Here is a 23,769-nt window from a genome sequence, read left to right as displayed (position 1 = left end):
TAATTGGCCGTCTCGCTGTGAAGATGGCGGGCAACTGTTCATCTACCTATAGAGGAGTCAAAGGGTCATAGAACACAGTACAATACATTTGGGATCGCCACCTTCTGCACAAGGCACTGCTTATACACAACCTTCCACGCATCTGTATTGGCTGTTGGTCCCCCCAAAATGCTACAAGGGTCATGTTTGCCCTTCCAGGCCTTTCCTTGCCTGCTGCCATCATCCCCATAGCCATTTACCATTTCCTGAGAAGTTCAGAAAGGAAGGCGGAAATCAGTGGCATGGATTCTTTTCTTTCAACTGGCACAGCTGTTTTCTTCTGCTCTCTCTTGCCCCTCCTTTCCCTACCAAAATTTCAGGGGAACCCATCTATACCCAGCGTGGTGAAGTGGGTTAAGAGCAGTGGTTTGGAGCGGTGGAGTCTGATCTGGAGAACCGGGTTTGATTCCCCACTCCTCCACATGAGCGGCGGAGGCTAATCTGGTGAACTGGATTGGTTTCCCCACTCCTACACACAAAGCCAGCTAGGTGACCTTGGGCAAGTCACTCTCTCTCAGCCCCACCTACCTCACAGGGTGTCTGTTGTGAAGAGGGGAAGGGAAGGGGATTGTCAGCTGGTTTGAGTCTCCCTTAAGCGGTAGAGAAAGTCAGCATATAAAAACCAACTCCTCTTCCTCCTCCTCCTCCATCATCCCCATAGCAATTTACCATTGCCTGAGAAGTTCAGAAAGGAAGGCAGAAATCAGTGGCATGGGTTCTTTTCTTTCCTCTGGCACAGCTGTTTTGACCTGCTCTCTCTTGCCCCTCCTTTCCCCACCAAAATTTCAGGGGAACTCATCTTTTTCTGCCCAGGCAACAAAGGGGCAGTGTGCCAAGTGATGTGCCCCTTCCAGGGATCACGGGGCAATGGGACAGCTGAAACGGGGGCTTCTCCACTGCAGGATCCTGGAGTCACTCACTACCGATGTGTACATATTGTGCACCGCTTATTTATCTACTTGATTTGTACCCCGCCCTGCTTGCATTCCTCTCCTCCGTTTTATCCTCACAACAACCCTGTGAGGTAGGTTAGGCTGAGAGTGTGTGACTGGCCCCAGGTTGCTCAACAAGCTTCCATGCCAGAGGGCAGACTTGAAACGGGGCCCCTCCGATCCTAGTCCGACACTCTCATCGCCACGCCATGCATGGCCAGACTTCAGTTTGCAGTGCCTACTTGGAGGTAGCCCCATTTTGAAATAAACATTTTTGCTTTCAGTTAAACGGCTTGAGTACTCAAGCCCTGTGGCTTGGTGTCTGATTTTCTTGTACGGGCTGGGTGACCTTGCAGGGGGAAACATCGCTGGAGCTGGATATTTGTATGTGTGGTGGGCTGATCTCAATCAGGGGTGTCAAACTCGATCGTTACGAGGGCCGGATATGACATAAATGTCACTTGGCCGGGCCGGGCGATGCCCAGCTTGAGAGTGGGGGTGAGTGGGGGGGAGTGGCTGGCTCACAGGCCGGATAAGAGTTCTCAGAAGGCCAGATCCAGTCCACGGGCCTTATGTTTGACACTTCTGATCTGAAACATAGTTTTGTTCTGCAGCTGGAGTTCTCTTACAGTTGCAGTGAGCATGACCCAGGGTTGGACCTGTCCGCAGTCCGGTCTTGCTGCCGTCCACACTTTCTCTGCCTCCCTTGTGGAAGACTGGATAGTTTATAAGTAACAGACTTCCACTTGTGCTCTGCCAGGCAGAAACGTTCCGGAGGCTCTTAACCGTATCAGTTCTAAGCTTCTGGTCATCCCCATCCCCCCCAATTATATTCCTCTGGGGGACCCTGGAAAAGAGTTCAGACGAAACTTTTCTGCTGCTTGGGGGAAAGAGAAGGGCATGCAGATTGCTCGCTGCCCTTTTGGATACCTGACAGCCAGCGCCAGACTTGCCTCTCCTTGGCTTCTCTTACATCGTAATATACAGCTCCAGGCTCCGCAGGCCTACACCGTAGATCGTATCAGTGTGAATTTTTAAAAAGCCAAGACATCGTGTGGGACTGACATCCTTATTTACTCACCATTTCATGAGCTTGTCATTGCGTCGGGAATTAAGCCTGGGCAGGGCGCTCCAAACGGCAAAGGCTTGCTCACGAGGCAGCCGTTCTGGACCAAGAAGAGCCAGCATGGTGTAGTGGTTAAGAGCGGTGGTTTGGAGCGGTGGACTCTGATCTGGAGAGCCGGGTTTGATTCCCCACTCTTCCACGTGAGCGGCGGAGACTAATCTGGTGAACTGGTTTCCCCACTTGTACACATGAAGCCAGCTGGGTGACCTTGGGCTAGTCACACTCTCTCAGCCCCACCTACCTCGCTGGGTGTCTGTTGTGGGGAGGGGAAGGGAAGGTGATTGTACGCCGGTTTGATTCTCCCTTAAGTGGTAGAGAAAGTTGGCATATAAAGACCAACCTCTTCTGCTTCAACTGTTTTAGGGTAGTTCTGGATGCTTGGAGGGCCAGTACATTTTGCAGTTAGACTAGAACTGAGTGCAAATCCTCACCATGTGACCTAGTGGTTTGAGTTGCCAACTAGTAGCTGGAGATCGCCTGCTATTACAACTGATCTCCAGCCAATAGAGATCAGTTCCCCTGGAGACAATGGCCGCTTTGGCAATTGGACTCTATGGCCTTGAAGTCCCTCATCTCCCCAAACCCCACCCTTCTCAGGCTCTTCCCGAAAAACTTCCCGACGGTAGCAACGAGGGACCTGGCAACCCTACCGGTTATACATGTAGGTCTTGACAAGATGCCACATTGCCATCCTGCGCAGCTAGATTCACACAAGAGTTCTAGCCAATTGCTGGTGAGCAACCACTCATGGCTGGCGGGCTGTCCTTGTTTTAGTGGTCACAGGCTCTTCAGGCTTGGGAAACTGGACGTTGACTTGGAATTTCCCCCAAATGAGGGCAGTTACCTCGCCTTTGAAACAGATGATGACTGATTAATCCCATGACCTTAGTTGGTCACATCCTTTCCTTTATTCCATTCTTTATGTTCGTGGACCAACAGGTCACGAGCAAAACAAATTCAATACATTCCATAATACATAAATAACCGAACATACAAAAATATAAAATCTAAACTGTGCAGTTAAAAGAAGGTATCATTAAAAACCATAGGTCACTCCCTGCAACCGGCCTGAATCTCAGACTTAGGAATGCCGCTTCACGACACCTTCCCCTCACTCTGACCTTAGTCCTCGCTTATAAGATACTGATACCTGGGGGACTCATCAGACTGTTTCCACTTCACCCTGGGCGCGTTTGCTGAGAAGTAATCCCGTTGAGCTCACTGGGTCAATGGGATTTGCTCCCACGGAAGTGTGCATAGAATGGCACTCTCAGACTTCGAATTGGGTCCTTGACTCCAAGTTGAAGCTGTCTGCTGAATAAAAGAGTCTGTGCATATCCACCCTGTGCAAGGGCGCGAGTATCCATGGCTTCAAAGCTCTCCTGTTTTTCAGTATCTCTAAAAGGTATGCTAGACAGCCCAAGGCCTGTCCTCTGAACTCGGTGGCGGAGTGAGGGTTTTCTCCAGGGTCTCCGCATCTTGAAAGCAAACCTTGCAACTCACCTCATCACAGTTTGCTTACCCTGAAGTGTAACCTACCTGGCCTGCTGGTTCGGAATAAAACTCTTCATCGCGGCTTTTTAATGTTAAATTCACCCTTTTTATTTTTATCCCTCCGATAGGAGTTGCTGAACTTCATTGCAGGATGAGTAAGTTAGTTGCTGCTCTGCTTGGTTTTCTTTATAACCTTGAACTCCTGGAGCCGGAAAAGAGATTGTACAGTTGTGGGTGTGTCTGTGGGTGTCTGTGTGACTGAGTAGTGTGGTGTTGTCTTCACAACTAGCTGCTCTGAAGGAACAGCATTTTACATGGCCAACAAACACGCTTAGTATTCCACAGTAATAAAATCAGAGGGCCCTGCAGAGTTGAGGCTTCTTTTTTTATGGAAAGAGAATATTTCTAGCATTGCATGTCACAGCAGAAGCTGGTGGGATGAGTTATTTGGGAACACACTTGTATATAAAACACAGATTTAGAGTCCGAGGACCTCTCTTTACTCGAGAAACGAGAGCCGATCTCTTGAGCCGAGTGGTCAGCCCTGCTATAGGACAATGGCACTTTCTAAATTAGGTATTGAACGCCGCTGACACGGTAACCGGTTGCCAAATCATGTTTAATCACAGTCGAAGGGGGTAGTCATTGGATTAATAATAAACTTTGTAGTGCGGGCAGAACCCTGGAGGCACACAAATGCCATGGTGATGAGCGTGGCTTTTAAATACCTAAGCGGACAGACGCGGGGCCGTCTATCTTCTGGTGTCGCAGCAACCAGACCCCCGACTGCCTGTTTCGCTAGGTGGGGGGCATGAATCTGCCAGGAAGAGCTTCTGGCCCTCGGCCTGCTTGTCTGTCTGTGTTGTGTGAGTGTGTGGGTATCTGAAGAAGCGAGCTGCGACTCACGAGAGCTCATACCCCGCCAGAAATGTTGTTAGTCTTTAAGGTGCTACTAGACCAGGGCTTCTTACACTTTTTCCACTCGTGACCCCTTTTCACCCGAGAAATTTTTACGCCACCCCGGGTATATAGGTATATAAAATAGGTATACAAATCAAACATTTACGGATAATAAATCATAACGAAATTTATTTTAAAACAATTCTTTGGTGTACATATAATTTTACCATGTGCTAACGATGAAAGCAAATTTGCATACTAATTTGCATACTGTTGCCAATTTTTTTCGCAACCCCCACATTTAGTTACGTGACTTTATATGGGGTCACAACCCACAATTTAAGAAGCTTTGTACTAGACTCTTGCTCTTTTCTACTGTGTGAGTGTGTATGCAAAGTGCTGTCAAGCTAGGGTTGCCAGGTCCCTCTTCACAACCAGCGGGAGGTCTGGGGGGCGGAGCCTGAGGAGGGCGGAGTTTGGGGAGGGACTTTGATGCCATAGAGTCCAGTTGCCAAAGCGGCCATTTTCTCCAGGTGAACTGATCTCTTGGCGGGAGATAGTTCTAATAGTAGGAGAGTACCTGGAGTTTGGCAACCCTACATAAAGTCTCTGCCGATTTACAGCGACCCCTTAGGGTTTTCAAGGCAAGACGTGTCCGTAGGTGGTTTGGCGTTGCCTGCCTCCGCGTGGGCTGAGAGAGTTCTGAAAGAACTGTGACGGGCCCAGGGTCACCTAGCAGGCTTCATGTGGAGGAGTAGGGCATTGAACCCGGTTCTCCAGATTAGAGTCCTGCCGCTCGTAACCACCATACCACACAGGCTCTCATATACATGCTTGTTCCCCCTGTTGCACCAGAATGCCTAGGGGAGGAGTGTCAAACTCAATTGTTATGAGGGACGGATGTGACATAAATGCCACTAGTCGGGCCGGGCCATTCCTCGCCAGGTCAGATCAAAAGTGAGGGGGGATCTGAGGGAACTGGATCCAACCGCTGGCCTTATGTTTGACACCCCTGGCCTAGGGGCTCTTGCTGGTGCTGGCACAGAGAAGGCCCATGCCATCCAGGTAGATCCACATGACTGCACCTTTGTGTTCATCCTCCTCCCCTGCCCACCGCTCAACTGATACATGGTAATGATTCTTACTTGATACCACATGGCTGGGGTAATGCTTAACCTTCACCCACCTGTCTTTGCTTCTGTGGAGACCTTATTGGAAGCCTTAATCAATGGATAGCTGCCATTTTTTAACTGGGCCTGCGGCCAGCCTGGCTGAGGAATCAGTTACGCAATTCGTTGCTATTGGGGAAGGGGGAACTCGTCGTTTCAATTCGTTTGTTGAGATTAGCGGTAGGGTGACTTCTCCGAGGACTTTTGGGGCATTCTGAACGTATGAAGCAGCCTCACACTATCCAACCGTTGGCCCTTCTGGTCCACCTTAGTCACTTCCAGATGGCACCTGTAAGGTCTCAGGCACTGGAACTTTCCGAAGACCACCTTCCTGAGTTCTTTAGCTGGAGTTGCAGTGGACTGGTGGGATTTGGGACCCTCTGCATGCAAAGCTTGTTCTCGATCATTGTGCTTTGGACCATCTCTCTCTCTCTCTCTCCCTGTGAACATTCTGGTGCCAAGAAAGGTGATATTATCTCCTCTGCTCGCTTTTAAATTCACCCTCGTTCTCGCGCACTCCCACACATGGTAAAAATAGAGTTAAAAAGAACTATGGAAAAATTCTCAATTTGCAGATTACTTGAGTGTTCCCAGCTTCTAATTGGAAACAGGTGGGATCCTTCACATCTTGTCTGAATAAGATCATTCTGAAGTATGATATTATTATTAATATCTTCACCCACAAGTTAAATGGCTCTGAGAGTAATCTGCTGAAAGGCAGGAACATAAATATTGTAAGTAAATAAAAGCCTGTGTGTGTGTGTGTGTGTGTGTGTGTGTAACAGTAACATTCCCACAATATCCTCTGAACAAGAAATTGTCTGGATCAGGTCTTACTCCTCTTGGAGTGACATGAATTATCATGGGAGGGAGGTGTCCTGGAATTTCTGATTCTCCCTTCAGTGCAGTGAAGGTATCTTTCACAAAGGAAGATGGAAGTGACCCCCAGGGTCATCTAGTTCAACCCCCTGCATGATGCAGGAAATTCACAACTGCCTACCCCCCACACCCCCAGTGACCCCTATTACATGCCCAGAAGATGACCAACCCCTCCCCCCTCCAGGATTCCTGGAGAAAAATTGCTTCCTGGCCCCAAAGTGGCGATCGGCATTACCCTGGACATGTAAGAAAGGGCCATGAGAGTCAAACACTGATGCAACCCTCCCTGCCCTCCCTCAACATTGCTGTCAGATGGCCATCTAGCCTCTGCTTAAAAACCTCCAAAGAAGGAGAGCCCACCACCTCCCGAGGAAGCCCGTTCCACTAAGGAACCACTCTAACTGTCAGGAAGTTCTTCCTAATGTTTAGCCAAAAATTCTTTCGATGGAATTTCAACCCGTTGGTTCTGGTCCAACCTTCTGGGGACTCTGACATGCTTGCTTTCTTTGATCTGATGAAGCAAGGGCGACAGGTTTCCTCCTCTCAGAGTTGGTTGGGATGGGAAAGGGAGATCCCCTCTTAGGAGATGGAAAGGGGAGACACGAAGGCGAAGAGGACCGCTAGAACATGAAAACGAGATATCTGGATTTGGCCAGAAACCGGAAAAGAGGGGGCCCCTCCCTGCTGAGCCACAATGCGAGGAAAAGCCAGGCTGCTTTCACCCGTGCGCTGTGCCCTGGTGGGAAGGGCTGTGGCTTCCTGGTAGGCACCTGCTTTGCATAAACAGAACCAAGCTCTGGTGGCACCTTAAAGCCAAACATAATTGATTTCCATACGAACTTTTGTAGATCGGGGCCACCTTTGCCAGATAGATATGTCATGGAAAACTGTAGAAGAAGAAGAGTTGGTTTTTATATGCCGACTTTCTCTACCACTTAAGGGAGACTCAAACTGGCTTACAAATCACCGTCTCTTCCCCTCTCCCCAACCGACACCCGATGAGTAAGGTAGGGCTGAAAGAGTGTGACTAGCCCAAGGTCACCCAGCTGGCTTCATGTGGAGAAGTGGGGAAACTAATCCAGTTCACCAGATTAGCTTCTGCCACTCATGTGGAGGAGTGGGGAATCAAACCCAGTTCTCCAGATCAGAGTCCACCACTACAAACCACCGCTCTTAACCATTACACCACTCTGGCAACTCTAGCTTCGTATGTTCACGCGTCGATACTGCACAGGACGCTGGTCCCATCCTACCCACCCAACAACCCTATGAAGCGGTGGGTTCGTCAGACCATGTGAGATTTATCTCAAGTCTCTTTAAGTGAGTCTCGGGGCCAAGTGAAAAATCGAGCCAAGGTCTCCCCAGAGAGGCCCTGTGTATGACGCGACACTGGCTTTTGTTAGCTGCAGTGTTTTGAGTTTCAAACTTTGCTGCAGAACATGGGAATTCCAGTGATGTCCGAAGCTTAATGGGGATGCAGTACAACCGGGGTGTTAAACATACTGCCCGTGGGCCGGATCTGGTTCCTTGAGAGTTCTTATCCGGCCCGCAAGCTAGCTGAGGCAGCCACCCGCCCCTATTCTCGATCTGGGTTGGCCAATCCTGACCAAGTGACATTTAAGTAATGTTGAGTTCCCCCCCCCTTTTTTCCTGTTTTTCGAATTTAAGTAGGGTAGCCAACCTTCAGGTACTAGCTGGAGATCTCCTGCTATTACAACTGATCTCCAGCCGATAGAGATCAGTTCCCCTGGAGAAAATGGCCACTTTGGCAATTGGACTCTATGGCATTGATGTCCCTTCCCTCCGCAAACCCCGCCCTTCTCAGGCTCTGCCCCCCAAACCTCCCACCGGTGGCGAAGAGGGACCTGGCAACCCTACGTTTATGTCATATCCGGCCCTCATAACGCTTGAGTTCAACACCCCTGCAGTACAACATCAGGGCAATATTTTACACATGGCATTCAATCCATGTAGCGTTTGATCCAACATAGTTTAATAAAAATCAAGATTCAAGCTGTGGTGGACTCAGAGATTCTCTGGTGTGAAAAGTGCCCTGGCGGCACTTGTGATCCGGTCCTCTAAAGGCCCCTGGCCATGCCGGCTAGACCTGTCCACCAAAAGCTACCAAGGGATGAATTTCTTCCATGTAGCGTTCTAGCACCAGGTTCCACATCTGGCCTGTGTTTCTGTTTGGCCACCTCTGGCGCTTCAGAGGAAGCGTGGGAAGGGAGAATACCTTGGAGGGGAGAAAAGGCCTTCTTGTAACTTCTGCCAACAATTTCCATGTTGCTAACAAATGACTGTAAGGGGATGTTGCAAGCAAGTTGTTATCGTCATTGTTGACACTAAACCATTATGACTAAAAGTCAGGTGTTTACTGTTTGAGTGGACAGTGTGTCAGACTTTGAAAAAAAAAATTCCCTTCCCCCCCATCCAAGTATTATTTCCATGTAAATAACTAATGTTTGGAATAATATTTAATGGCCCCACTTCCCATAGGGCAAACACATGGCATATTTGTTTATGCTGTCGGTCATAAAGATGGGGAATATAAATTCAGCAGTTTCAATGCAGAAACCTTTCCTGTAGTAGTTCAGGGGAAGGAGGACAGTAAATACACATGAACACATGAAGCTGCCTTATACTGAATCAGACCCCTGGTCCATCAAAGTCAGTATTGTCTACTCAGACCGGCAGTGGCTCTCCAGGGTCCCCGGCGTAGGTCTTTAACATCTCCTACTTGCCTGGTTCCTTTAACTGGAGATGCTGGGGATTGAACCTGGGACCTTCTGCATGCCAAGCAGATGCTCTACCACTGAGCCACGGCCCCTCCCCTAAAGTAGGAAAAACTGAAGTTCTTGTCCCAACTGTTAACAGTTAAAGTTAACCCCAGGATGTCAAACCCTGGAGTCAGTCTGTTTCTGAACATCTTTCCCTAAATAGCAAATTGGTGATGTCAAACTGAAAGGTATGGGAAACCTCCCTCGAAAATATAGGAATAGGTGGTAGAAACCAGATCCTACAAATGCCGAATCCAGGTTATGGATGGTGCTTAATGCTGGCAAATTTAAAGACGATCTGAACAGTAGTGGTGTTTCATTGAAATTCATATGGTGCTATCAGTGTACAGGTTGGTCTCCAGTGCACCATGAGCCATAAATAAAAGACTGGCCCTTATCCTCAGGAACTTAAAACCGAAACAATTAGGTTATTTCACTCGCACGCTTCAGATATAATAGTCGACCATAATTTGTGCTAACCGTAATTTGCCTTCCAAACCACGGTTTGCATCCCAGGCACACAAGATAAAACAGTGGTTTTGCAGATAGTCTCTGGCTTATGCTCCCTGTTTCCTCAATTGGGTCCCACCAAGATCTCCGGATGCTCTCTGGAGAAAGGCAGCGTTAGATCTCAGACCACGATTTGAGGATTTGGATGTAATGACAGAGCATAGTTAGCGTAAACCCTGGATTACAAATGTGAAGGTTGTCATTGCAAAGTAAACTATGACATCATGTGGCTTCGTTTGTGATTAATTTTAATTTCATCTGTTCTGCGTTACACGGAAGGTAGTTCATAGAATCATAGAGTTGGAAGGGACCACCAGGTCAGATTCAGATTTGTTATTAATACAGCATAAGCCAGTAAAACAGGGTAGTTTGCATTAAAAGTGTCACAATAAAAGAATGGGTAATTACATTTGTTGGAATTGGGTATGGGGTATCTGGGATTTCTCAAGTCCTAATCCTTTTGTTTTCTTTAGTCACCCTTTCTACTTAACAGAGTAGTTTACGGTGCAGTCCTAAGAATGCTTTCCTGGGGAATAAGCCTCACAGAATAGGCACGAGTTGGATTCTGAGTAGACCTGCTCAGGGTGGCATTGCTAGAAACTAATATTTGGGTTCAAGGAGAAAAAAAAGGGGTTTGAACTGATAATGGAGGGGTTGATTCAGGAGTGATTGGAAGCACAAAATGGCCTTTATGAGGCTCATGTGGTGGACCAGTTGGAGTTTCCAGAGCAGTCTCAAGGGTCGCCCTGTGTAGAGTGAGTTACAGTAGTCTAACCCAGAGGTGGGAGACAAGGCTGCATGGTACAGCCCAATCTCATCAGATCTTGGAAGCTAACTCCAGACTAGCTGGGTGAGGGGGTGCCTAGGGTAGGCAGAAAAAATACTTGTTTGGGAGAGGAGAGAATTGGCCTGCTCAAGCCCGTGAATGATAGAAGGGGAAATTTGGGTTGGGGGCAATTTCCTAGTCCTCTGTCTTCCTTTCGCATTATTTCTTGTTGACCCCAGTTTGCGTAGGAATGTCTCCAGCTGTGTTTGAGAAGCCAGAGCTAAGTTCAGGAAGGACTTCCAGAACTTGCGTTGTTTTCCTGCCCTCAAATGCTAGTGTTCCCTTTCCAAACGTTGTGCATCTTGGGAATCACACCCAGTGTTTGCGAGCCTTTTTTCCTATTAAAAGTGGAAATGCCACTGAGTTGCTTTAGAATGCGGTCCAGATGCGACTCCAGCATCATACAAAGAAAATTCATGCATGCCCCAAGTTTCATGGTTTTTTTTCCCCCTGACAGTTGTTGATGCTCAAGCAACGTTACACTGCTTTAACACCTCCATTTACCATGTTTTGTGTATGTTCTCACTTGGTGAGTTGAACATTTCTTTGGCGTGCAGACACGGCTTGCTAACAGGAGACTCCAGCTGCATTTGGTAAACCTGCTTGTGTTGCATGCTCACATTTTCCTGCCTGCTTTGTAAGGGTTGGTCAAATAATAACCAAGAGCATTGAAACCTTTTAAGTTCATTGCGTTGAATCGTAAACGTGTTTTGGTTCTCTTGCTAGTGACAAAACAAGGACAGCAACAAAGTAGCTTAGCTGTTGTTGCGAAAGAATGAAATTGACTTTTGAAAGCATTGTAATGAATTGACTATGGGCAGGCCTGGGCCCTGAACTTAGATATCACTTCCTGTTCGAGGTGCAGAGGGGAAATCTTTGCTGTGCTTCTAGATCTTCCTTTAATGCTGCAGGGCTGGGGGGGGGGTAATTGGCCCCCACTCCTGCCTCCCTTAATAAAAATGTCACCCCCATCATGAAATAAAGATGCGCTGCCAGTTACTCGGCCGCATTCCTGACTTCAAGGAATATTGGATAATATTTGACTACCGCCCATTGACGGCATTTGGGTGATTGATAGATGGCCACATAAACTCTTTCCCTCTGGTTTCTGTAGAAAGGATCAATGGCTAATTCGTTTGAGATCTACGCAAGGGTGTTTGAGGAGCTTGAGCACTGTGATTATAAAAGAGTAGCCCCTTCCCAGTACAGTCCAATGCAGAGTTACCCCAGTTAAAGGTAGTGTGGTGTAGTGGTTAAGAGTGATGGTTTGGAGCGGTGGACTCTGACCTGGAGAACCGGGTTTGATTCCCCCCTCCTCCACATAAGCGGCAGACACTAATCTGGTGAACCGGATTTGTTTCCCCACTCCTCCACATGAAGCCAGCTGGGTGACCTTGGGCCAGTCACAGTTCCCTTAGAGCTCTCTCAGCTCCCCCTACCTCACAGGGTGTTTGTTGTGGGGAGGGGAAGGTGATTGTAAGCTGGTTTGATTCTTCCTTAAGTGGTAGAGAAAGTCAGCATATAAAAACCAACGCTGCTTCTTCTTCCTCCTCCTGTGGGGGGTGGGGGGAGGTCGTTCAGCACTGTATGGTTTCCAGAGCTGAAACTTTCCATTATCAAAGAGTAGGAATAAGCTAAAGCAATAATATACTTTTTTAAAATCCCTTGAAATCCTGAAAACAGCATATACATTATATGGGCAATATTATCCAGACAGAAGAAGTTCTTAATGTTAAATAAAATTATGGCACTGGAGAGACTAACAGATTTAGCGTGGCACAGACTTTTGCGGACTGGCGGGAAGCGGCCTCTAGACCACGAAACCCGTGGCCATGGCGAACCTGTTGGCCTTTAACGTGCCAGAAAGCTTTTTACTGATTTGTGCAGGGGGGGTGGGGGTGCGTCCCTGTCCACGAAGGCATTCTTGGCTCCACGGAATATTTGTCAGTATTTGAAAGAATAGAAAGCCCTTGGTTGGCTGGGCAATTGATGAATATCCTAACCGCTTGTGACGAGCTTTCTGGTATTGTGAGCTTTGCAGAGCGCAACTCTCCCGCTGTTCATTATGCCGTGTTTTGGTCAGAGGAATGGGACTTTGGGTTAGAACGCCGATAGAAACACGGAACTCTTGGTTCTAGGAGAAGTACAGACCGTGCTTCAGCGAGATCTGTAATTAGGAATAACTCTGACGTCAAGTTTCCATACCCTGTTCCTTAATTGGCTTGAAATTAATCCGAGACCAGTAACCTTTCTATAGAACGTCCTCCCCTTCTTGCTTCCACATACTGTATAAACTATTTAAGTAGGTGGGCTTTTTTTTGGGGGGGGGGCTTTTTTAAGGGGGGGCATGGGAATGGGAGCAACGCGTTGTGTGTGTGCTGTGGAGGGATTAGAAATTCACAGCAGGCTGGGTTTGGTCAGCAAATGTCCAGGGAGTGGATTAATTCCCACCGCCGGTTGCGAGGAATTCTGCCATATCTTTGAAAGGCTGGCGTTACTGTGCTGTCTTGCGTCATGTGACAAGTTAATTGGGGGAAAAAATCCCTTTTTTTTTTTATTAAGGTTTCTAGTCTCGTTTTCAGCTGTGCTTTAAATAAGAGATGAAGTCTTTGCAAAAACAGGGATACTTTTTTAAACAAAAAATAATCCAGTCCGCCTAACAGGGTTATTACAGAGTCTAATCAGCCGCCAGACAGTAGAACCAGAGCCGCTCTGCTACTGTGAAGGACTTACTTAGTGCGTTCAGTACTTCAGTGCGTTGCCTTAGTAGTCTACGGGTGGACTTTCTCCTTATTCCTTGTTCCCTCTTTCTGTCCCTGTTCCTTGGAGAAACTGGGCCTTTGTAGGTCGATGTTGGTCTCCTGAGTATCGCCTTAGACCGTCCTCCCCATCGAGGATATTCTTGTTATTTCCAAGATGTGGTTATGGAGTTAGGAGGCCCTCTTGTTAATCTAAACTGCACAGTTGGTTTAAAATTGTGCGTTTTAATCTTTAATTGTAATACATTGAGAGTTATTGTTATGAAGGAATTAAGAGAATTTCTCTTAACAGAGCTAATTAGAAGTTTGCACATTTTTCCACAGCCCATGTTCTGTGATTCTGTAAATGTTCTTTATTGCTTTTAATGTTACTTTATTTGATGTGCATTGTGCTTAATAAAAACTCTTTAAAAAAAAAGTCGTCCACGGGTGGACTGTAAGTTAAATATGAGCAGCCAGTGTGATGCAGCGACAAAAAATGCTAATGCAGTCTTGGGGTGTGTCAACAGAGGCATAACATCCAAATGGCAAGATGTCATAGTCCTGCTGTACACGGCATTGGCCAGGCCACACCTGGAGTATTGTGTGCGGTTCTGGAGGCCTCACTTCAAAAAGGATGCAGACAGAATCGAGAGGGTGTAGAGGAGAGTGATGAGGACGATCAGGGGCCTGGAGACCAAGCCCTTCGAGGAAAGGCTGAGGGAGTTGGGAATGTTCAGTCTGGAGAAGAGGAGGTTGGGGGGGGGGACGTGATTGCTCTCTTTAAGTATTTGAAGGGCTGTCTCCTAGAGGAGGGCAGGGAGCTCTTCCTGTTGTCAGCAGAGGATGGGACTCACAATAATGGGTTTAAATTGTGGGCGGAAAGGTGCCGGCTGGATATTAGGAAAAATTTTTTTGCAGTAAGAGTTGTTCGACAGTGGAATCAGCTGCCTAGGGAGGTGGTGAGGTGAGCTCCCCCTCACTGGCCGTCTTTCAGCAGAGGCTGGACAAGCACTTGTCAGGGATGCTCTAGGGCTAGGCTGATCCTGCATTGAGCAGGAGGTTGGACTAGATGGCCTGTATGGCCCCTTCCAACTCTATGATTCTTTACAACAGCACTGTAAGGTAGGCCAGTATTATTCCCTTGTTGCAGTATGCAAAATTGTGAGGTTGTGTCAGAGGCCAGATCTGAACCAGACGCTTTCAGAATCCCATCTCTTTTGCTTAGCTGCTACATTCACCAGCTTTGAGGGTGAAGTGACATTTTAGCGTCTTCTGAATGCACTTGGTAAGTGTTCGGTGCTTGATCAGATCTGGACAGCTGCCTGCTTGAGGCAGAAGAATGTTGAAGGAGCACACGGGCCATTTAGGGAACCTTTGGGTGTCATGCCCCAAGAGAGAGCTATCATAGTGCTATAGCAGAGCTAGCATTTAAGCTTCTTCTGAATGCACTTGGTAAGTGTTCGGCACTTGATCAGATCTGGGCAGCCCCTTGCTTGAGGGAGAAGAATGTTGAAGGAGCACACGGGCCATTTAGGGAACCTTTGGGTGTCGTGGCTCAAGAGAGAGCTATCATAGTGCTATAGCTGAGCTAGCATAGTGCTCAGCTATAGCTGAGCGATCAGCCAGGAAGTCCCTGGTTCGAATCACACCTCTCGTGTGAGCTTTGTAGGTGGTCTTTCGGCCATGTATATCTCAGCAATATGGGGATAATAATCCCGGATTACCATGTTACAGGGTGTTTGTAACAATTATTGGGGGAACCTATGTGCAGCGCTTTACCCAGTCTAAGGTGCTGTATAAATCCAAAAGTCTTCTGGACAGCCCCCCCCCCCTCCGGGCTTCTCGTTATGGTCTACAGGACACATCATTTAAGCGCTAGTTCTTAAGGAACCAGCAGGAGTGAGAAACGGTGCAAGGACCGCTCCGAGTCTCCATCTCTTCAGACGCGATTGTGCGCGACTATTTATTATGCTCGTTTTTCATTGCATTTGTGAGCAGGGCTTATTTTATGGCTGCATTAAACAGAAGCTGGTGTGATCGCCTGCATATCTCAAAAGAAAATTGCTTCTGTTGTGTTAGAGCGTTTACTCACAGTATTTATTTACTTATGGATTTTTTTCCCCGCAGCAAAATGGAGTGGTGCTTAAAATCACTACGGTGCCTTGCGCAGTCAGACCTTTGGCCAATAGCTCCCCATTGCCTACTGTGGCCTGTGACCTTTAACTGGAGATGCCAGGGCTGGACTTGGCCGACCTGTGGAAGGCAGAGATTTTTGCGTAACACCTTAGGCCAGTGTGGCTGTGGAGGTCCTGAGCAGATGCCTGGGAAAGGTAGCGGGGTTTATGAGGGCCAGGAGGCAGAGGCTCAGTCCAGTCAAGACTCAGATGCTTTTCGTCAATGACAGATCTGCTCAGGGACTGAGGAGTCGCCCTGCGGGGGGGGGGGCTCTCTCCCCCAAAGGAGCAGGTTGATCATTTCGGGGTGCTGCTGAATACCTACTGGCAGTTGTAGGCTCAGCTCTCCTTGGTGGCACGTGTGACTGCTCCTTGAAAAGCATGATCTGGGCACCGTGATCCCTGCTCCGATCATGTTTAGGTTAGATTACCATAATGTGCTTTGTCTGATGTTGGAAACTATCCAGAAACTTTGTGTGTGTGTGTTAATTGCCGTCAAGTCGCTTCTGACTCATGGCGACCCTATGAATGAAAGTCCTCCAAAATGTCCTGTCTTTGACAGCCTTGCTCAGATCTTGCAAATTGAAGACTGTGGCTTCCTTTATTGAGTCAATCCAGAAACTTTACTTGGTCCAAAATGTGGAAACTGGCTTATTGTTGGGGTGGATACTGGGATTGTATCACCCCTGTGCTGAAAAATCTGTACTGGCTGCCTGTTTGTTTCTGGGCAAAGTGCAAAGAGCCTGATCAGCTTGGGGCCAGGATATGTGAAGGAAGATGAAGAGCTGGTTTTTATGCCTCGACTTTCTCTACTTTTAAGGCGACTCAAACTGGCTCACAATCCCCTTCCTCTCCTCACAACAGACACCTTGTGAGGTAGGTGGGGCTGAGAGAGTTTGGAGAGAACTGTGATTAGCCCAAGGTCACCCAGCAGGCTGCATGTGGAAGAGCTGGGCAGCAAACCCGGTTCTCCAGATTAGAGTCTCCCTTCTAATCCTACAGTGTTTGCTGTTAAAAGGTTTGCAAAATAGGTTTCTCGCATGGACCTTCTGCAGACAAAAATCGCCGGCACTGTAACTCTGGTTCTTGGAGCTCTGCGGGGGAGCAGCGAGAACTGGAAATGTTCCCGGATCCTGCTGCATGTCCCTTGATTGGAGTGTGTGGAAGGTGGTTGAGAATCCTCTCTGTGTGTGCCCTCTTCCCATGTTGTCATTACAGGCCGTTTCCTCAGAGTCATCTTTGGTTGCATCCAACATGATGCAAACCGATGGTTCCCCTTTGCGGGGGGATTGTGCCAGAGGTCGTTTCCTGTTTGGCAGTGGCAAGCACCCCAGGGTGACTGTCCGGTAATTTGCTTTGAAGAATTTCGGTAATTTGCTTTGTTGTCATGGGATGTTGATGTTGAAGGTGATGGCTGTCAACTTGGAAGGCTGTAAAGAGGGGCGTGGACATGTTCATGGAGGAGAGGGCTATCCATGGCTACTAGTCAAAATGAATACTAGTCATGATACACACCTATGTTCATGGAGGAAAGAGGTATTCATGGCTACCAGTTAAAATGGATACTAGTCATGATGCAAGGAGCCCCGTGGCGCAGAGTGTTAAGCTGCAGTACTGCAGTCAAAAGCTCTGCTCACGACCTGAGTTCGATCCCAACGGAAGTTGGTTTCAGGTAGCCGGCTCAAGGTCGACTCAGCCTTCCATCCTTCCGAGGTCGGTGAAATGAGTACCCAGCTTGCTGGGGGTAAAGGGAAGATGACTGGGGAAGGCACTGGCAAACCACCCCGCAAACAAAGTCTGCCTTGGAAACGTCGGGATGTGACGTCACCCCATGGGTCAGGAATGACCTGGTGCTTGCACAGGGGACCTTTACCTTTACCTTTAGTCATGATGCATACCTATTATCTCCAGTATCAGAGGAGCATGCCTGTTATATTAGGTGCTGTGGAACACAGGCAGGACAATGCTGCTGCAGTCGTCTTGTTTGGGGGCTTCCTAGAGGCACCTGGTTGGCCACTGTGTGAACAGACAGCTGGACTTGATGGGCCTTGGTCTGATCCAGCAGGGCCTTTCTTATGTTCTTATGAACACAGGCAGGATAATTCTGCTGTTGTCGCCTTGTTTGTGGGCTTCCTAGAGCAAAGCTTCTTAAACTGTGGGTCGCAACCCCTATGTGAGATCCTACCCTCTTGCAAATAGTTGAATCATGATTTGGTGAATGAGCAGCATGACCTCTCCAGCTACCCTAGTGACTTTTAATTGGCGATTCTCTGTTAGTTTTTACATTGATAAGAACATGAGAAAAGCCGTGCTGGATCAGACCGAGGCCCATCAAGTCCAGCAGTCTGTTGACAACAGTGGCCAACCAGGTGCCTCAAGGAAGCCCCCAAACAAGACGAAGGAACATTCAATTCGGAATGTTTGTATCATTCAGAATTGCTCTCGGCGGGGCGATTCTCGCTGACTTCTGGCTGTTACCGCACTTGTATTCCCAGCAATGTATTAAGAGTTGAAAATGTTATATAAAATACTGTTCGCACTTTCTATATATTCCCACTGATGTATTAAGAGTTTGAAAACGTTATAAAAAAAAAATACTGTTCGCACTTTGTTTGGCCCCTTTAGCTGTGAAGACGTCTTCCAACCATTTATAAGCCGTGGTATCCAACAACCCTTTTAAAGCGATGTTTTTTATAACATTTTCAAACTCTTAATACATCGCTGGGAATACAAAGTGCGGTAACCCCCTCTGCTTGCCTCCCAACCAAACGTGGAGACAAAACCTTAACGTTGCAGGAGGGGACCCTGGTCCATTTTACAGCTGCTCAACAGAGACCCCTGTTCGTTCATCAGGAACAATCCATTCTGGTTTCAAGGGAGGGAGAGATCAAAGATTGCTGCCTCTACCCTGGAAGTCACCCTAGCAGGTTCTTATGTTTCAGGCACCTTCCTTTTTTGCAGAGTCCTCGGGAGGCAGAATGATTATATCATCCTGGCAGGCGGCCAGGCCTAAGGCGAAAACTTTCTGACCAAGGGTTGCTCCTGCAATGGAAAAAAAAAAAACCTTTCCACCGAGGCAGCTTTGTCTTTGCAGGTGGCAAAATAAAAAAAAAATTAAAAAGCCCTCTGGAGTTTATTTGGATTGGGCAGAGTTCTGGTTCTTATATGTTACCTTGCTGCTGTTTGGTGGAATGACTTCATAATTGAGCCTGGCTTGGAGCCAGAGGCATCGACTTAGGAAGCTTTGAGAAATTCTTATCAGGGCTGAGCATTGCTGAGAGCATGTTCAATGCTAATTAGCCAATACAGCCTGTGGTGAACAACAGGGTGGTTTATAGCCGGGTGGCAGCTTAAATAGCCCAGACTAGCTCAGGCTCATGAAGCTAAGCAGAGTCTGCCCTGGTCAATACTTGGATGGGAGACCACCGAGGAAGACTGGGTTGCTATGCAGAGGAAGGCAATGGCAAACCATAGCGTGGTGTAGTGGTTAAGTGGTGGTTTGGAGCAGTGGAGTCTGATCTGGAGAACCGGGTTTGATTCCCCTCTCCTCCACATGAGCGGCGGAGGCTAATCTGGTGAGCTGGATTTGTTTCCCCACTCCTCCACATGAAGCCAGCGGGTGACCTTGGGCTAGTCACACTCTCTCAGCCCCACCAACCTCACAGGGTGTCTGTTGTGGGGAGAGGAAGGGTTTGTAAGCCATTTTGATTCTTCCTTAAGTGGTAAAGAAAGTCAGCATATAAAAACCAACTCTTTTTCTTCTCTGCTCCTCTCTTGCCATGAAAACCTCATGAGGGTTTGCCGTAAGTTGGTTGTGACTTGATAGGACTTTATTATTATTTCGTAGGGTGTTCTAGATGGGCTGTGGGTGTGTCTGTTTGTCTCTTGTTGTGGAAAACCTTATGTGGATCGCCATAGGTCACACATGAAGCTGCCTTATATTGAATCAGTCTCTTGTTCCATCAAAGTCAGTATTATCTACTCAGACTGCCAGTGGCTCTCCAGGGTCTCAGGTAGAGGTCTTTCACATCATCTACCTGCCTAGTCCCTTTAACAGGAGATGCTGGGGATTGAACCTGGGACCTTCTGCATGCCAAGCAGATGCTCTACCACTGAGCCACAGCCCCTGTGACTGGATGGCACTTCCTTTTCCTTTCTTTTCTTTTCTTTTCTTTTCTTTTTTTGATGGATAGTTCTAGTATCATGGATTGTGTCCTTTGTGTGAAATTGTTTGCAGGGCTGTGAGACAAAGTATCTGTCACGATGTTTGTGCGACTTAGCAGTTTTGGTTTCGGGACAGGGTGTGGACGAGATTGACTTGCTGTTCCTTCTTGCTTGACAATGCGGTCTCATAGAACTGAAGCTTTCTGCTTGTCAGGGTCAGCCATGATCAAAGGGAAAAAAGGGTCTGGTGACTTTCTGAGAACTTGTGTAGCATAGTGGCTATTAAGAGACTACTCAGAATTCATGTCTGCCATGAGCTCAGGAGGTGAGGTTTAACTAAGCTGCTCTTGGCTGCAGCCTTTCCCCGTCAGCACCATTGGGTGGGGGGAACCACAATACAGAATGTCCACCTGAAGATTGTGTGAAACGGCAAAATCCACTTGCAAACGATCGTTAAAGTGCTTTGAAAGTGGATTGAAAGTGCATTATTCAGTATGTGCGAAAGCACCCATGTGTGCTTTGGCCAGGAAAGAGTGGCCTGTAAATCGAATAAATCAAATTAAATCGAAGAAGGAAATCTTGGTTAATCATATGAGTCGTAATTGGTTGATTAAGTCCATATGAATTTGCACATTAATAAAATAGTCACTCCAAGAAGAAGCATTCCTTCTGACTGCTTTCTTTTAATGGGATGAGGATCTGAGCCCGCATTATCTCAGGAAAGACATTCCTTCTCATGTGAAGGAAAAAAGAGGAATGCCTCTTCCAAGGAGATGCTTAGGGTGGCCAGGTCCCTCTTCGCTATCAGCAGGAGTTTTTTGGGGTGGAGCCTGAGGACGGCGGGGTTTGGGAGGGGACGGACTTCAATGCCATAGAGTCCAATTGCCAACGGCCATTTTCTCCAGGGGAACTGATCTCTATCAGCTGGAGATCAGTTGTAATAGCAGGAGATCTTCTGCTATTACCTGGAGGTTGGCAACCCTACTTGCTGCTCATGGATATGAGTACTCATTAAAAATGCTTTTAAATTGGGGGGCATCTTCCCAATTGACTTTTTAAAAATTGGTTAGTTGTTGTGCTATCTAAGTTGTGTACTCTTTTAAAACATTTAGAAGGATGGCTTGTCTGTAAGGTAATACTGACCCAAAGGTAGGGTCAATATTTGTTTATATTCAACCTGTCCTAGGAGTTTTTTAAATTAAATCTGTAATGTTTGGCCTACTCATTAATCAACTAAAGTATCAGTTCTCTCATAAGAATTACTGGGTATTTGTATTTTAAAATATCGCTGCCCTGCCCTTCTGGCCTATGCAGGGTCCCTGGGAAGGCTTACTAGAATCTTAGAATAGTATCAGATGGTAAAAAAGAAATGATAAAACTAGCAGGAAACACAACAATCATGCAAGCGAGTGGAATAAATTATTCGTCCGTTTAGGGCACTGGTTCCCAACCAGGGATCCGTGGACCCCCAGGGGTCCACGAGAACTAAATTAAGGTCCACGAAACAAAGTTATAAACCCATAATAAATTAATATTTCCAATTAAAAGTTCTCTATTATAAAAATATATATTCAAATATTATTCTAAGTTTAATGTTTAACTAACAGTTATGATTAAAGTTTATTTTCAAATTATCAGAATTTTTATTTTGAACCTTGGGGTCCCTGCACCGAACAAAAAAGTCCTAGTGATCCCTGGTCAAAAAAAGGTTGGGAACCACTGGTTTAGGGAAAAAGTCATAAATCTCACAGCTCTCAGAAAACCAAGCTCCCCAAAACGACAGAAGCCCTTTGTAAAAGGGCCGCTTTCAACAACTGTTGAAACATTCGCCGGGAGGGGGTCAGGCAGGCCTCACTTGGTTGGGAATTTCAAAACTCTGGCATTGCTACTGAAAAGGTCTCTTCCCCCACCCACTCCACCTCAGTGGGGGTGCACCGAAGAATCACTGGCAATTACTTGACTTTCCAGGTAGGTCCATATATAGATCCACAATGTCTGTATAGTAGGTCTGTATTGGTGGTGGTGGTGGTGGTGTTACTGCACGGATACTTAAATTTGTTGTATGTAACATGGCGCTCAAATGGCTGGGAGAGTCATTGTTAGTGACTGGGTTGGAAATTTACCAGGCGTGTGGTCCTCACTGTGCTTCAGTATTCGATGAGGAAATTTTGGGGTGTATTTTTCCCAGCCTTGGTAGCAGAGCTGGCTACTAGGGTTTCAAAACACAACGTTCTCCAGCTTGGTTGATTCAGCATTTGTATTGACCTTAGTAGAGCCGTGTCCAAACTCTTGAATGGTAATATTTCTCTTCCCCAGGGACGCGTGGTTGCATATGAGGCAAACAGTGAGATAATACATGACCTCCAAATACTTTTAAGCTGGGACGTTAACGTGAGGAAATTGTGTGCAGTCATTATTGTGAGCTGCCTTGAGTTTTAAAAAACCATTGAGGGAGGCAGCTTGGTTCAGGGGAGGGGCCGTGGCTCAGTGGTAGAGCATCTGCTTGGCATGCAGAAGATCCCAGGTTCAATCCCCGGCATCTCCAGTTAAAGGGACTAGGCAAGTAGGTGACGTGAAAGACCTCTGCCTGAGACCCTGGAGAGCTGCTGCCAGTCTGAGCAGACAATACTAACTTTAATGGACCAAGGTCTGACTCAGTATAAGGCAGCTTCATGTGTTCATGTGTGCCTGAAGGCAATTCTGACTTGCTCTCCGGTGACCTACAGATACCTATTGACAAAGAAACCCCAAAAGATTTTTTTAAAGAGTCTGTTTGAATCTGCAACTGATTTGAAGTGGAAAGGCCGTGTGTGTGGTAGCCTAGGGAGTCTCTCCAGGGAAGATTCTTTGCCGGGGCTCTGGCTGGATAGCGGGCTATGCTCATGTTGTTTCTCAGGCTCCTTTGGCAATTGCCGAACCAGATGTCCTTAGCAGTTTACACTCTAAGATGCTAAGCAATTAAATCGTGCATGTCCTAGTTAAGTATAATAATTAGAGACCGGTGTAAACTGAAGTGACATTTGAGTATTATTTCCCCTTAAAGCTTTATGGCGATACAGCAAACTCTAAAATAGCCACTTTCTTACTGATAAACTTTCATGGACTTGAAAAAAAGTTAGGGCAGTATTCAAAACCAGTATTCAAAACCAAAACCAATAATACTTAGGCATATTTGATTACCACAGTTAAAAGGTCGCCAGAAATTTGCGTGTTCCCCTTTTCTGTTAGCACCCAAATGGAACACCTTGGACTTACTGTTCAGGGTAACCCATCTCACTATATTACCTTTGTATATTACCTTTGAGAGCCAGCATGGTGTAGTGATTTGGAGCGGTGGACTCTGATCTGGAGAACTGGGTTTGATTCCCCACTTCTCCACATGAGTGGCGGAGGCTAATCTGGTGAACTGGGTTGGTTTCCCCACTCCTGCACATGAAGCCAGCTGGGGGATCTTGGGCTAGACACAGTTGTATTATGAGCTCTCTCAGCCCCACCTACCTCACAGGGTGTCTGTTGTGGGGAGGGGAAGGGAAGGTGATTGTAAGCTGGTTTGATTCTGCCTTAAATGGTAGAGAAAGTCAGCATGTAAAAACCAACTCTTCTGTATTATGACACTGTTGAAGATGTGCTGTTAGTGAAATTTACAGGAGCTCTCACAGCTGGCTGGGTAGCATTTTGTGGAATGATTCCCAGAGACTTGTCCAAGTTGGAAGTTTGCACATCTGCACATGCTTGTGCCGTGGCCTGATAATGTTTCTGGAGCATCCAGAGCTTTGGAATTACTTGTTCTTTGCTCCATCCCCACCACCTCTGGACTTCTGGTACCCTGATTTTAGGCAGATAGCTTGGCCGGGTTCACCTGGCTGGACTTGTACTTTGGAGGGCTGTTGGTTCTGTTCTTTTGGGTTTTCAGTGTATTTCAGAGGACTAACAATGGGGATACCAGCTAGGGACATGTTGAAGAATCAAAGGGGGAATAATTTTGAAGCTTTCCCCCTCCATATAGCAGGGCTATATATAGAGCGGGGCTTTTAT

At 47.1% G+C, this 23,769-nt stretch overlaps 1 protein-coding gene across 4 annotated transcripts in view; it reads left to right on the top strand.

Annotated features, from left to right (window-relative positions):
• The window catches only part of CUX1 (cut like homeobox 1), a 338,228-nt gene that overhangs the window by 6,427 nt on the left and 308,032 nt on the right, over positions 1 to 23,769 (top strand). The window lies entirely within an intron of this gene.

This window comes from Euleptes europaea, chromosome 19 (genome assembly GCF_029931775.1).
Source record: "Euleptes europaea isolate rEulEur1 chromosome 19, rEulEur1.hap1, whole genome shotgun sequence".
In the NCBI taxonomy this organism is placed as follows: Eukaryota; Metazoa; Chordata; class Lepidosauria; order Squamata; family Sphaerodactylidae; genus Euleptes; species Euleptes europaea.
Note: the sequence above shows the minus strand (reverse complement) of the source record. Positions and strands in the feature narration are given on the sequence as shown.